The sequence below is a fragment of the Nelumbo nucifera genome, chromosome 1 (genome assembly GCF_055504915.1).
Source record: "Nelumbo nucifera cultivar China Antique chromosome 1, China Antique-T2T, whole genome shotgun sequence".
In the NCBI taxonomy this organism is placed as follows: Eukaryota; Viridiplantae; Streptophyta; class Magnoliopsida; order Proteales; family Nelumbonaceae; genus Nelumbo; species Nelumbo nucifera.
This window is the reverse complement of record NC_142649.1, coordinates 190,530,282-190,546,990: the sequence shown is the minus strand read 5'-3', so window position 1 is coordinate 190,546,990 and position 16,709 is coordinate 190,530,282. Positions and strand designations below refer to the sequence as shown.

The window sequence follows — 16,709 nt, the reverse complement described above, 5'->3', positions numbered from 1 at the left end:
CTTTTGCTTGTCCTCAAACAAAGACATCAACCATAAACTGATCATCCCCCCCTTTATTCTCACCATTTACCGGATGAATTTGTAGGAGGGAATTGCATTGAGTGGTTGGGAAACTTTTGTAAGTATTCAGCTCCTATTCATATAAACAACCATTTAACACATGCATAAGAGACAAGGAAAGAGAGAATATGAGATTCTTCAAGCTCTAGTTTTCACTCCCGTTCAATATGTAAATCAGCTCGTTGACTACGAAAATTAACCATTACTTTGAACTAGGTTCGAATCTATAACGGCACCTCATTGAGAGTTCAATTGTATTCTGTCCCTTTGAACCTCAGTCGTTACCAATTTTCTTTTTCTTTCCTCAATTGTTTTCTAGGTGTGAGTGCATTTTATGCTCCATCTCACCCTTTTCTTCTTCTTTTGGTGTGAATGCATTTTATGCTCCATCTCACACTTTTTTTTGTGTGTGAGTGCATTCTATGCTTCATCTCACACTGGTCACAAGCTTGAGGCAAATAACAATAACTCATATTCCAAGCTGCTAATTTTACTATTCAGCTCGGAATAGCGGAGTCAATTGGGCTTTGTCCTTTTTTTTTTGCATTTGTTGAATCTCATGCATCAACAGTTTAGAAGTGAACTAGCTTGACTAACCATTAATGATGAAATCAACTGCTTTTATACACATGGAGGTAGTTAGGGCTAGTCATGATGAAAGACATATTCAGCCCCCTTAACCTCATGCATGTGCTAAGTTGGATCATTCTCAAGAATAAAAACTGATACAAACGTTGGTCTCCCTCAACTCTTTATACTCCCTCTTTAAATTCACCTAATAAACAGCAATGAACTTAGGGGATTTCAGTCTAATTGGTCATGTCATTGCCTGCATGTGTGTGTTGGGGTGATTGAGGTGCATGGTTCCAGCCCCACACCCTGGCCTCAGCCTAACTCCCCCACACTTAAGATGAACATTGTCCCCAATGTTCCTAGTGTTAGGGAGTAACAATAAATCCAACAAGAGCAATACCAAGTGAATAAAGTGGTGTAGAGGACTTCTTGAAGATTAAATTGTGCAATGGTTCTTTTAGTAGGAAGCCTCTTCTGCTAGAAATCACTCCAAACTAGAAGGAGAGATTAGAAGCTATATTATTCTAACTAACATCCTAAAAATAATAAAAAACAAGGAAATGCTATAAATTTATGCAAGTCAGACAGTGTATGACTAAGTATCTAAATATTATCATGCTGGAGGTCACTGGTTATCTAGATAGAGAGTTGATGGAGGGGGCACTGTGCCGCCCACCAAATATGGTTTCAGGCGCTAACCATTTACCTTAAATGTGCCTTGAACCGGGTGGGTGACCTCTACGGCCCCATGGGGAAAAACCTGTGTAATTGTGAAAGGTCCAGACCACCTGGATCTCAGCTTGCCTGGGAACAGGCGGAGACGGGAATTGCACAATAAAACTTGCTGGCCTACATGAAAATTCCGTCTCAACAAGTTCTTATCATACCACCTTTTAATTCTATCTTTGTAAACCCTAGCATTCTCATAGGCGGCAAGTCTGAATTCATCCATCTCATTCAATTGCAATCGCCTCTTAGCACCCATGGCATGTATGTCAAAATTTAAGAATTTTAGTGCCCAATAGGCCTTATGCTCTAACTCGACCGGTAAACGACATGCTTTACCAAAGACCTTTCTGTACGGGGACATGCCAAGGGGTGTTTTATATGTAGTTCTATATGCCCATAATGCATATCCAATCTGATGGCCCAATCTTTCCTAGCAGATGCTAGTCTTCTCTAGAATTCTTTTGAGCTCCCTATTAGCCAACTCCACTTGGCCACTAGTTTGAGGGTGATAAGGGGTAGCCAATTTATGTTTAATTCCATATTTCTACATTAACCGTTCAAAGTGGGTGTTGCAGAAATGAGTTCCCCTATCACTTATTATAGCTCGAGGAGTGCCAAATCGGGTGAAAAGCTTTTTCAGGAAATGTACTACCCTCCTAGAGTCATTTGTGGGTAAAGCCATGGATTCCACCCATTTAGACACATAATCAACAGCAACGATGATATACTTATTCCCAAAAGAATTCGGGAAGGGCCCCATGAAATCTATACCCTAGACATAAAAAATTTCCCAGATCAGGATATTAGAAAGGGGCATTTCATTCTGTCGAGAAATGTTACCCGTTCATTGGCATTTTTTGCATGTGGACACATACCTATGGGTATCTTTGAATAATGTCGGCCAATAAAAACCTGATTGCAAGACCTTAGTTGCGGTGCGGTTAGCTTTGAAATGTCCTTCTGCTTCTCTATAATGGCAAAATTGGAGTACCGATTCCATCTCCTCCTCGGGGACACATCTCCTTATGATTTGATCTGCACATAATTTGTACAAAAAGGGTTCCTCCCACAAATAATATTTTACATCAGAAAAGAATTTCTTCTTCTGTTGATATGAAAGGTTAGGAGGGATGACTTGTGCAGCAAGATAATTTGCAAAATCAACATACCAAGGAGATGAATATTCCTGAATGGAGTACAGCTGTTCATCTGGAAATTCTTCTTGAATGTTGCTGGTTTTCTCTTCTTTCAAGCCTACCTTGTCCAACCGGGAGAGATGATCAGCAGCCAGGTTTGCGGTACCCTTCATGTCTCGTATTTCAATGTCAAATTCTTGCAGTAGTAGGATCCACCTGATCAGTCTTGGTTTTGAATTTTTCTTGGTAAGCAAGTGCCTCAATGCCGAGTGGTCTGTGTACACAATAACTTTGGACAAAATCAGATATGAACGAAACTTATCAAGTGCAAAGATTACTACTAGTAGCTCTTTCTCTGTTGTGGTGTAATTTAGTTGTGCTATATTCAAGGTTTTGCTAGCATAGTAAATCGGCTAAAAATGTTTGTTCACTCTTTGTCCTAAAACAACTCCTACGGCTGAATCACTCGCATCACACATTAGTTCAAATGGAAGTGTCCAATCTGGCGCTATCATGACGGGTGCATTCATCAACTTGTCTTTCAAAATGTTGAATGCCTATAGGCATTCAACTGAAAATTCAAAAGCCACTTCTTTCTGAAGCAAAGTGGATAATGGCTTGGCTATCTTTGAAAAATCCTTAATAAATCTTCTATAGAATCCAACATGCCCCAAGAAGCTTCTTAGAGAACGGACAGATGATGGGGGTGGCAACTTCTCAATGGCCTCCACTTTAGCTTTGTCAACTTCTATACCTTTCTGTGAAATCTTATGTCCAAGCACTATACCTTCTTGCACCATAAAATCACACTTTTCCCAGTTCAGCACTAGATGTGTTTCTTCGCATCTCCTAAGCACCTGTTCCAAATTATTCAAGCATGCATCAAATGAAGAACCAAAAACTAAAAAATCATCCATAAAAACCTTAATAAATTTTTCAACCATATCAGAAAATATGGACATCATACACCTCTGAAAGGTTGGTGGGGCATTGCACAATCCAAATGGCATCCTTCGGTATGCAAAGGTACCATAAGAGCAAGTGAAAGTGGTATTTTCTTGGTCCTCTAGTGCAATGGGATCTGATTGTACCCTGAATATCCATCCAAGAAACAGTAATACTCATGCCCGACGAGCCTCTCTAACATTTGGTCCATGAATGGGAAAGGAAAATGGTCTTTACGGGTGGCTTCATTTAATTTTCTCTAGTCAATGCATACTCGCCACCTGGTGACAGTTCTAGTCGGGATGAGTTCATTTTTTTCATTTGGGACAACGGTCATACCCCCTTTCTTGGGCATGACTTGTACGGGACTCACCCAAGAACTGTCAGAGATAGGATAAATGATCCCAGCATCTAAGAGCTTAATGGCTTCAGCCTTCACCACCTCTTTCATGTTTGGGTTTAGGCGTCTTTGGGGCTGAACCGAGGGCTTGTTGTCCTATTCCATCAAAATTTTGTGTGTGCATATTGTGGGTTAGTGCCTTTGATGTCCTCTACCCTCCAAGATAGTGTATTTTTGTGTTCTCACAACACTCTTAGCAATTTTTCTTTTAGCAATGGGTTCAATGATGCAGAAATTATTACAGGGAGAGCTGATGGTTCCTTAAGGAAAGCATACTCTAAGTTGGGTGGTAATTGTTTCAGTTCAAGGGTGGGGGGTTTTTGAGATGGTGGCTTACCTGTTGGTACAAGAGTTTTGCCTAAGTTTTCTAACTTGAGAAATCCCTTCCCTTTGAACTGAGGCTTATCATTCAAGTATGCCATCATGAGGTTTATTTCCTCATTTTCTCCCATTTCAACTTCTCCTTGTTGTAGGTAGGGTTCAAGAGGGTCAGCCGATCTATTCACCTGGAAGCAATCATTAACTGCATCATCAATAGCATCAATCATGTAACAAGAGTCATCACTAGAGGGTGCATGTTTCATGGCATTAGGCATTTTAAAAATTATTTCCTCATCTTGTATCCTAAGGCTGAGTTGTCCTTGTTGGACATCAATCATTGCCTTCCCGGTAGCCAGGAAAGGTCTCCATAGGATGAGAGGGACATCCACATCTTCTTGCATGTCTAATACAATGAAATCAACGGGAAAAATGAATTTATCTACTTTAACCAATACATCTTCTATGATCCCCCTAGGATGCTTAATGGACCTATCAACCAATTCCAGTGCAACTCTAGTGGGTTAGGGCTCTCCCAATCCCAATTTTTTGAAAACCGAGTATGGCATTAAATTTATGCTAGCTCCCAAATTACATAATGCTTTTTCAATTTTTAAATTGCCTATAGTGTAAGGGATAGTGAAACTCCCTAGATCTTTAAGCTTTTGAAGCAGCTTGTTAAGAAGGATTGTCGAGCATTCTTCATTTAGAGCAACCGTAGCCACATCTCCCAATTTCCTTTTGTTTGCCAATAATTCCTTCAAAAATTTTGCATAGTGGGGCATCTTGGCTAAAGCATCAACAAAAGGAATATTAATATGTAAGCTTTTAAATATCTCAAGGAACTTACCGAATTCCTTTTCAAGCTTGTGTTGCTTCAGCCGATTAGGAAAGGGAACTTGTGGCTGTTGGTGCATTTCTTGTTGCGGTTCAAATTGCTCATTCTTCTGGTTCCCGACTTTAAGGGTTGCATCTGCCTTGAGTTCAACCCTTGCTTTCTTCTCTACTTCTGGAAGCTTCTTACCACTTCTTAAAGTGATAGTTTGCACTTGTTCTCATGGATTCACCTCTGTATTGCTTGGTAGTGTGCCTGGTATTCTTGTTGAGACCAATTGCACCAACTGCCCAACCTGATTTTCTAAGTTCTTTATTGAAGCCTCTTGGTTTTGAAACCTAGTTTCAGCACTGGCTATGAACTTAGACATCAGCTCCTCTAGGTTAGAATTTTGTTTTGGTTGATGAAAATTTTGGTGGAAGGGCTTCGGTGCATGCTAATTCTGTCATGATTGGTTCGGGTGTCCTTTCCATCCCGGTTGAAAGGCATGATGGTACTGATATCTTTGCTGCCTTGGAAGGATGCCGATAAAGTCAACATGTTCTGTACACTGCCTAAACTGAATGCCAACTTGGCATTCAGTACTGATGTGGCCTCCCCCACACAAATCACATGTCACGGGCTGCACATGCATGGCTACCATCTGCATCTCATCTAATTTCTTGGTGAGTGCACCAATTTGAGCAGATAGAGCCATGTATGAGTCAACATTATGAAGACCATGCTGCTTTCTTACTTGTGTTCTTTCTGAAAGCCATTGGTAATTATTGGCTGCCATCTCCTCTATGAGTGCATGGGCCACTTCAAGGGTCTTATTATTGATGAAGCCCCTAGAGGCTACATCTAGAATGGTCTTATTTGAATCGGTTAAACCATTGTAAAAGGTCTGCACTTGTAGCCATATCGGAAGGCCATGATGAGGAACCTTCCTCAGCAGCTTCTTATAACGTTCCCATGACTCATAGAGAGATTCTCCCTATTGTTGGAAGAAAGTGGTAATGTCATTTCTCATTTTTGCTGTTTTGGAGGGAGGGAAGTATTTAGAAGGGAATCGGCTAGCCATCTCAGCCCAAGTGGCTATAGATCCGGCTGGTAATGAATTTAGCCAAGCCTTGGCCTTATCTTTCAATGAGAATGGGAATAACCTCAGCCTTATAGCATCATCACTTACCCCATTATGCTTGAAGGTGTCGCCAATTTCCAAGAAATTGGCTATATGGGAATTTGGATCTTCGTGAGCCATACTATAGAATTGAACTATGTTTTGAATCATTTGAATTATGGCTGGCTTGATTTCAAAGTTATTAGTAGCAATGGTCGGTCTTAAAATGCTTGAAGCAGCCCCAGTTAGGGTGGGCTTGGCATAGTCCATCATGGTTCTAGGTTCAGCCATCTCTTCTATTTTCGGTCTGACTTGTCTAACAGCTCTTAGGCAGATACGGAGAGTCCTTTCAATCTCCGGATCGTAAAGAATTTCCTTCAATTCAGGTTTGCTTGTCATAAACTGTAGAAGTCAAAGCAATAAAAAGACTAGTATACACAAAAGAATATGAATAATTTAACCAATCAATGATCCTACTCTAACTGAATTGTACAAGGCAACTATTTAGAATACAAAATTCTAATCCTAATATCAATAAGTAGATCTGAAATCTACTGCAACCAGATCTGAAATAGGACTGGAATCAAGAGCTTTAAGCTTCTTCTTTAAGTTTCAACTTGTATGTCTTGCATGAAGCCATTAATTACAGGGACCTATAATCAAAACTGAAATCTTAGCTACTGAGAACAGTCATATTCATATCTGAGTTCATACCACTAACCTTATTGAGTACAGATGTTGTGCATGGTTTTTACACATTCAGATCTGAAATTTATGAGGGTACATTCATAAATCATTTACACATTAAGATCTGAAATCTTAAATTTCAGCAGCTACTGCAATTTACAAATTTCTTTCTCCTTGTACTGATCTGTTCTTATTGCTGAAATCAGTAGCTACTGAAGCTATACTATTGCCATTCAATGTACAGGTCTGAAATCAGTAGCTAGAACAACTGTGTTCAGGTCTGAGATATGATTTCAGCAGTGAGAGTGAGTGTATACAGATCTAAAATCAGTGGTTATACTATGCATGGTAGCAAAGTTCCAGATCTGTATATACCAAAATCAGGTCTGTCATAATTTGCTTTCAATTCTGATTTAATAAGACCTGCCAAATCTCTGAATTGAAGTAGGTTTCAGAGGTGAATACACATCTGATTTCAGATTTGAAACTCAGCAAGTTATAACAAATATGATTTGGTATGTGCTCAGATCTGATTGCAGAAGTGATAGGTAAGGTAATCAGATCTGAATCACCTTATTTTCATAAGATATGCAGACCAAAAAGAGCAGAAGCTATAGCAATAATGAGTACAGATCTAATCTCTAATTTCGGAAGTAACAAGTAAAGTAATTAGATCTAAACTGCACTCTTTTGAGTAGCAGCTACTCAATCTGAAACCAGTGGTTATTGTGAGGTTTTACAGCAGCTACTTGATGCTAGGTCAGGGTTGATATGGAAATTCAGCAAGGAGTGCAAGTGTATACAGATATGAAATCAGTAGTTATGCATGGTAGCAAAGTTTCAGGTTTGTTCTAACTTGCTTCCCATAAGACCTGCTAGATCTCCGAATTGATGTGGGTTTCAGATCTGAAATCATGGTGAATACAAGTCTGATTTCAGATATGAAACTCAGAATTGAAAGCACCAGGTTAGAACAAAAATGCTTCATTATGTGTTCAGATCTGATTGCAAAAGTGATAAGCAGTGTGATCAGATCTGAACCACAAAATATGCAAGCAATTATAGAAATAAGTTCAGGTCTGAATTCTATAAGTCATAGTTAATGCAATCAGAACTATACTAGCCGCCTATGCAACATTCAGCCATACATTGATATAATTTTTTTTTTTTTTGTGTGTGAGTTCAGATCTGATTGCTGAATTCAGAAATGACAAGTATAAGTAATCAGATCTGCACTCTGTTGATGTTTATACATTTTTTTTTCTTTTGAGATTATAGAACTAGAAATTTACTACATTAACTAAACTGAAACTGAAATCAAAGATGAGGCAATCGGGCATTAAGAAAGAAAACCAGCTCCATCAATGAAAGCTATTGCATTCAAATCTGAAATCTAAGATGCACAATTGAAACCAGCAATGAATGCAAAGCTACAAATCAGATTAACAATGGCCAATGGTTCCTAATATTGCTACAATAAATCCATGGCAGTGGCACCAAAAACTTGGTGGTTCATTGTGACATTAGCAAATGCACTAGCCGCTCAAGTAATAAAGAGATGAGTAGAGTATTGTTCCCACAAGGATTTAGGTAGCAACTACTAATACTAAACCAGCCAACTCTTATTTGATTAATCGAATACTACAGTTTATTCAAATCTAAAATTCTAAACTACAAACTACCTAATAGGCATTGGTTCAACACCTTGCATTCAAGTTGAGAGAATAGGCTAAAATTACAAATTCATGATTCAGCAATCAATCCTCTTAGATCATTCGAATAGAGTATGATTCAGCCTTGGTTTGGTGAAACCCCAAGGCAATGAACAGTCTCTTTCAAGTGCATGTTCATCCTATGCATGAATGATGATTCTTTTATCTCTATCAAGAATCTAATCATTCATGCATGCATTAGATCAAACAATTCAAGGGCATCAATTTAGATTGAATTGATCGCCAACTGAATTGTGCAAGTTATCTCTAACCTTGCATTCATTTTAGTTATTGAGTAGCAGATCCGAATTTCTAGAGTCTCTCTCAAGCACTCTAGAAATTCCAAGAGGTTAGAATAGATCGGCCAAGTTGAATAATGAATGTCTGAATTCTTTCTCAAGCAATTCAGACATTACAAATCTCAGATCTGAAATTTCATATCTGGATTTGTAAGAGAACAATTCAATCCATCAGTTCTACAATCAATTCTCTTAATCAAGAAACATCAAAGTTGGATCTAATCCATCGAATGATTCAAGAAAACTTAATTACATAATCTGAATTTACAACATTCAATCTTCATTACAGCAAGAAAGAAAGAAAGAAAGGAAGAGAAACTACATGATCTAAAGCTAAATTTGAATTCAAAGAAAACAAAGACTAAGTAAGAATATAACCTAGATCTCTCAATCAAGCTTCCCCTCCTTCGAACTCACCTTCTTCTCTCTTGGATACTTGGATCTTCTCACCTCCTTGTTCTTCTTGCGCATAGCTCTCTCTTCTCCTCTTCTTGAATTTCGAATCCAAGGGACTAGAGAGTCTTGATTTTAGGCAATTGAACACCTTCCCCCTTCAAGAGACCTCCTTAAATAGGCTTTCAAGGAGTCTAGAAGCCTCTCTTGAAGCTTCTAGAATTGGTTGCCCTTCTCTCCTCTTAAACCTTCTAGAGTGCTACCCCCCTTTCTTCTCTTTAAGCCTCTAGAAGTTGCCGCCCCTAACTCCCTTTGGGCTGCATTTTGGGTTGCAACTTAGTTGAATTTTGAGTTGTTTTGGGTTGTAATCTAGGCTGCATTTGAACTGAAATGGGACTCCTCTTTCTTGGGCCGAATTTGGCTTTCTTGCTAGATTCTCTCTTTGGGTTCTTCTAGAGAGTGTAGCATGGGCTACATGGGTCGGGTGATCCTCTATTGCTCTCTTGGCTAGGCTGGGCTAGATTAATTTATTTTTGGCTCTTTTTTTTTCTTGTTTTATGCCTTTTTTTTCTTGATTTGGTTTCCATAAAATATTTCCTGAAATTAAACTAAAAATGGGGTGAAATTCAAACAAACCATCATAAAATCATGCATAAAACTTCATAAATTGTAGGTAAACCATGTACTCATCAGTAACTAACTGCTGATTTTACTAGGATTAGCTTGAGATTCAGTTTGACATTTACAAAAACAACAGAATAACACCACCTTTTGGATCTGTTTGGATTGAAAGGTTTTAGGAATAAAGAAAACAAACTTAGCTTGTCAAACTATAAAAACAAGACTCAGGCAGGTTGACTCCATGGTTCTTATGTGTCTCTTGCCCAAATTATGACTAGTATTTCCAAATATTTTTCAACTAGAATATGATGAAAGCATGATATGCTAGATATTGGCTTGTAGAATTATGTGGCTAAAAATTTCCTAATTTAACACCCATGCCCTGTCTCCCTTTAAGGTCACCTACTTCATTCATATGATGAAGCTGCATGTAATCAATATCAAAATATTAAAGGTAAACTAGTGGTCTTATGCCACCTATAAGTCTGATTTAATATGAGACTCAACATTTTGTACCTGCACCCAAATTCTTCATAAACAGATGCTTGGAACTCAGAGCTTTTCTTGCTTGTCTGCATCCTCATTTTGGTTTTAAATCTTTCCAAAGCCAATGCAAATAGAGTAACAGCCTTGATACCTTTGATCTACAGATCCTCCAATTTCTGGTTGAAAAAGAAATGCACAAGAAATTAGACCACTTTATAAATTTCCACGACAAAATATGATGTTGTAAGATCTTACATGGGTATTAAAGGATCTGGGTTTTCCATCGGAAAATCATGAACCTTGTGAAGTGATAATTGAAAATTATTTATTAACCATGGGCTTGGGCCTATTTTATTTGTGCAGAATCATCCGATCGTTTCGGGTATGCTACTAGGCTGTTTGGTAGTTTTTTGTATTAAACCTTTGATAGTTGTGGATGGGTTGGGGCTTATTATGAGCACTCATGCATTAGTGCTTGTTTCGAATATTTGGGAAAGACTAAAAGCAATTATGGAACCTTGGAGTAGGCCCAAAAACTTCTAAGAAGGAACTTATGCTTGGAAGCTCGAAGAACATTCAGAAAATACTAATAAAATATTAAGGGTATAAGTTGTGGCAAAAAGGATAAAAAGTTAGTCCTAAAAAAGGTGCCTATGCAAAGAAAATGTGTTAGATAGTGTATGCCCTTAGCTCCAATCAGATTGATGTACATTTTGTCATTTATTGTAAATGAATAAAGTGCATAATTGATTCATGTGATTTGGTGTTTTTCTATGTAATACCCTTAAATTGGACACTTATGAGACTCGTGTTAGTTTAGAATCTTCACAGCCATTGGATCAATCTGGGGAAATTTATCCTGCCAAGGCTGACACTGATATGCCGCCAAATTGGTTGGGGTGGTCTGTCTCAGCTGCTAGGGTGAGACCTAAGGTACATGTAGTATGGGTTTTCTTGAAACCCTGAACTGGACTAAATTCCAATATTACCCTGGACCTTGGAGATAGATGGGAAAAACTGGAATGTTACACCTGACCCCTAGACTCGATTATGGTACTGCACTAGGTGTCAGATTGGGTTATCTTTGATATGCCAATCAGTGAGATCCTTAGAGGGGGTCAAAACTTGGGTATGTTGGGACAGTCTGAGAATTCATCTAAGTGGGTGATCATAGTGACAGGATCAGCCCCTTTGTCGGACAAAGTGAATGATCGGGGAATGCACTCTCTCTGATAGAAACCTAAACTACCAACAGTTGATTTCAAACGTTGATATTTGTTTTTGCAAAATATATTTATATAGAGATATACATATATATTATGGTTTCAAAATGTTTGCAAAATGTTTTAATTCCCAGGATCCATGTGAGTAGAGAGTGCAGCACTGTACCTTGCAGCCGAAGGAGAGGTCCTCTCTTGTCGGGCAGTGTTTGATCATTATGGACTGAGAGGTTAAGTGTAAGACCATTAAGGGTAATACCTGATGGGCTAATCTTGCATCTGCCCATAGTCCTTGAGTTTTCATAAGGTGGATGGACCCAATGACCATTTAGTGTAAGTGTTGGGCCCATTAAGAGCCCATGGTGATGGACTTAGGGGTTCACTGTCTCCTACAATGAATTCGGCCAGGCCTTGTAATAGAGGCTAGGCTGAACCCATGTGGCTGATGTGAAGATCGATGTAAGGGTCCCACGCCATACAAAGAGAGCCAATTGGACAGCAGGTTAAGGAGTAAGTGAGTACATAAGCTTAATGGGCCTAAAACTCAATTCAAACTAGGCTTATGTTAGTTAATTAAAAGAGACAATATCTGATTTATAATTTGATTAGGATTAGCTGAAGGATAAGATAAGTCTTATCCATTCAATAGTCCAAATCCAAATATCAAATTTGGATCAAGAAACTCTCTCCTAATTAAATTAGGAGGTTGATCCAAAGAAGAGAATAAATAGGGGGCGACTTCCTTAGTTTTAACACACAACAATCTACAGAGTTCTCCCTTGTTCTTACCGCCCCTACCCAGTTCGATCTCCACTTGTGAAAGTGATCAAGAAGTGTTCTTGATATTGCTTCTTGGTAGAAGAAGCAATCTGAAGTCATGCTCACCAACCCTTATTCGATTCTTGCAGAAGAGTTTTGTTTCTTGCTGAAGAGCCATTTTGTTGATCTTGCTTCAATACACACTGTGCCATCTTCAAAGGAATCGGGTTTTGGTTTTCTCCTTGGGCGTTAACACCTTCATTGGGAGTTACTACTACTTCATATCAGGTATATCCCTCATTTCCTATTGATTTCAGATCTGGTCCGGTTTTGTTTCAAGAATGATCGTTGAAAATGCAGTTTTCTACAATTGGGAATGCGATTCCCAAGTGGGAGAGAGAGAAATTTTTGAAATTTTGCCCAACCTTCCTGTAGGGTTTGGCCATCCATATGATGGATCTCTCATCCCTCCAGTGGTATCATAGCCATGTTCACATTCTATTTATGTTTCTTGAATTTTGGGTTGTTCGTATGGAGGAGATCGAAATCTTTCTGCGGTGCAAGAAATCTACTGATCAGCGTTTTCTATTCATTCTTGATCTGTAATTATTTTTTTTTTAATTTTAGACGGAATGTATAGGAATTTGTTTCCGATGTAATATTAATAGAAAAAAAATTAGGTTTTCTATTTTATTTCATTGAAGACAAAGCTGATTTGCATAGAGGAGAGGATTTACGCAGATAAGAAATCTATGATCTGTGATTTGCAAAATTGAAACTACAAGCAACAACTAATTTTTTCTTGCAGGTTTGGATCCACATGAACAGTCCACTGATGTGTTTTTTTTGCTTATTCTCATTGTCATTTATCAGCTGTATTTAACTTTCAGATCATCTTCTTGAATTGAATCTTGAATTAAACATCAAACCCTAGACCTATTCGAACCAGATTGGACCAAACTGATTGGACCGAATCTGTAGTTCGATGGGGGATGTTCTCAGCCCTAAAATTTCTTTCATGGGCCGAGGGATTGATGGTTAATTGCAAGATGCAATTCGGCCCACATCTGTAAAACCCAGTTTTAATTTGTTAAAATGGCCTTAGTCCAATTCAATATAAATGCTATATGGGTTGAACTGCTCTTTGCAGTTCAGCCCATATACCTAGATAATATTAATTGGTAATATTATGGGTTTTAATTGTGGGTTTTACAGTTCTTTAATTGATTGGATCAATTATGGATTTCATGCATGTGATGTATGGATGTGTGATGTGCTACGTACATGGGCCATAAGCACTTGCCCCATGGTGTCCATAAGATCATTGGATGATCTCCCTGCATGATGGGCCCCACATCAGCTTCCTCCCCAAGAGGAACTATGCAAAACCCTAGTTGTTTAGGGCCCATCTAAATCTGGCTTTATGAAAGTCAGTGGGAACCACTTTGGTTTGACCTAAATAAAACTAGGGTATAATTATTCGTTCCCTCCTGAAAATATAAGTGCATGTGATAGGGATATTCATATGATGAAATCTCTAAAGGCCTTCCATCATTAGCATGAAAATGGGTCATTCAATAATGAGGAGATGCATTATAAAATTGGGCTATCCATTTGCTCCATTTGCTGTTGGATTTGTTGGGTTGTTTAATAAGATGATAGGGGCATCATAGACCGATATGGGAGGAGCCTATCCTAAAATGGAAGACTCTCTCTCACGGTACCTTGGTGTTTACGAATATGATGGGTAAGCACTTACTGGACAGAAATGTTTAACCTAAAATAGCATTGAACCTTATCTGATAGAGGCCAAAGGGAAAGCTCATTAGATGAGTGGATATGATCTTTCATAGAAGGTGGTGGGGTTATGCAGTTAAAACAGTTGGCTTCATGCATTGTAAGTGGTTTCCCACATTTTTAGAGACATAATTTTGCAGTCTCCATCACTGAGATAGGAGGGAAATCTCAGAGATGAACAAATGGAAATGGAACATAGATTAAAAACAATATCTATGTAGTAAACATGAATCAATTTAGGTTGTGGACTGATAATCTGCCTTGCCTTTTGTTAGAAATGGTAAACGAACAATTTGCTAAGCTGTTGGACGATAACAAACTTAAGGGCCCAAATTATGTTGACTGATATCATAACCTTATGTTGGTATTAACGTCTGAGAAATTGGACAAGGTTGCTAAGAACCATACTCCAGATCATCCGGGTGATAGGGCTTTTGAGGCATGTAGGAAAGAGTATCAAGAATGGGAAGATAAGAATTCTCTTGCCTGGTTCTACATCATAGCCTCCCTCGACAATCCGATACAGAGACAATTCGACCAGATCAAAGTGTCTAAGGATATCCTGGACATTCTAAGGATCATGTGTGAAGAGTAGAATCATTCTACTCATCGAAAGGTCTTGAAGTTGTTCATGACCACTAAAATGACCGAGAGCCAGATGGTTCAGGACCATTGTCTTAAGATGATGGGTTATATCAATGAACTAGAGGCACTCGGGTCAAGGCTAGATCATGTCACCAAGGTTGATGCCATCCTAAATTCCTTGCCTTCCTCCTTCAATCAGTTTATCATGAATTATAACATGAACAAACTAAATGTTAGCCTTCAAGAACTCAGCAATATGTTGTAGAGGGCTAAAGAACTGATTAAGAAGGATAACCGCTAGCCATGCTTGTTGAAGGTGGCAATTCGGGTAAGAAGAAAAGGAGGGCAAAGAAAATGCCTCAAAAAAATACTAGTAAACCGAAAAAGCAAAAGAAGGACAAAGCATCATATTCCTGTCACTTTTGCAAACAGACCAGCCATTGGAAGAGGAACTGCCCTCAATATCTAGAGACTAAGAAGCAAGGTAATTTCGAATCTTTTATCATAGAAGCCAATTTGTTGGTCACTTCTGCTTCCTGGTGTATTGACTCTAGGGCTTCAACTCATGCGTGTAACTCAATGCAAGGGATCAAGATAAGTAGAAGACTGAGTGACAGAGAAGTAACGCTCTATTTGGGGACTTCTACATCAATTATAGCTACAACCACAGGAACTATAGAATTAGTTTTCAAAGAAGGAATAATTGTACTTAAAAACTGTCTTTTCATACCTAATTTAAGAAGAAATTTGATTTCTCTTTCAAAGTTGTGTTTGGGTGGTTATTCTATCTTATTTAGTAATGTGATTACTATTAAACGGAATAACAAATTCCTCGCATACAGAGAACTTGAGAATGGTCTCTATGTTCTTCGTTCTTCTCTAGAAACCAACATTACCGAAACTATGTCAAAAATAATCCTCAAGAAGAGAACTCATGATACAGTTAATCCCACGTGCCTGTGGCATTACCAACTTGGCCACATTGATATAGATCGTATTACAAGGTTGGTAAATGATGGTCCTTTGGATTTTCTAATTGTAGAAGATCTTCTAACCTGTGAGCCTTGCCTTCAAGGTAAGATGACGAAGTGGCTATTTACGTGAAAGCCTGAAAGATCAACAGACACACTAGACCTTATACATACTAATGTATGTGATCCCATGAATGTTAGGACATATAACCAACACATTTATTTTATAACATTTACTGATGATTATTCACGTTATGGTTACGTGTACCTAATGAGACATAAGTCTGAATCCTTTGAAAAGTTCAAAGATTTCAGACAAGAAGTCAAGAAACAGTTAGGGAGATAAATTAAGACCCTTCAATCAGATCGAAGTGGCGAGTATCTCTCTAAGGAATTCAGGGACTAGTTAAAGGATAATAGGATTGTATCACAACTGCCTCCTCCTGCTACACCACAATTAAACAGTGTGTCAGAGAGGAGAAATCAGACTCTATTAGATATGGTCCATTCACTTCTTGTCAACTAAGAGTTACCCACATCCTTTTGGGGTTTTGCATTAGAGACTACAATTTATGTGCGGGTTTCGACCAAATCCGTTCCTAAGACCCAATATGAGCTATGGACTGGTAAGAAACCAAGTGTGAGATAGTTGAATATTTGGGATTGTCCAGTGGAAGATATCCCACCAGCTCCAAAAAATAACCAACCTAGAAGATCTAACCGGATTTCTAGGCCTCTAATTTGTTATGGCTATGACCAAGAAAGTTACTTGGTGGAATCCACAACTGATGAGGAGGATCTTGTGACTTATTTGGAAGCTATGTTGGACATAAATTTCTTCAAGTGGGTAAATGCCATGAGAGTTGAGATGGACTTAATGGAGACTAGTGGAGTTTGGACTCTAGTAGATCCACCCCCGGGGTAAAAGCAATTGGTTGCAAATGGATCTATAAGAGGAAGAAGGGCCTCGATGGTAAGGTTGAGACCTACAAGGCTCATCTTATGGTGAAAGGGTATACTTAGAAAGAGGGAATCGACTATGAGGAAACCTTTTCACCTGTGGCCATGCTTAAATCCATTA

The 16,709-nt window shown here is 38.6% G+C and overlaps 1 non-coding gene across 1 annotated transcript; it reads left to right on the top strand.

Annotated features, from left to right (window-relative positions):
• The first annotated feature begins 5,904 nt into the window (after positions 1-5,904).
• On the top strand, positions 5,905-6,011 carry LOC148804280 (small nucleolar RNA R71). The gene has a single exon (XR_016081724.1). It is a non-coding gene; the product is annotated as a small nucleolar RNA R71 (small nucleolar RNA).
• The last annotated feature ends 10,698 nt before the right edge of the window (positions 6,012-16,709 follow it).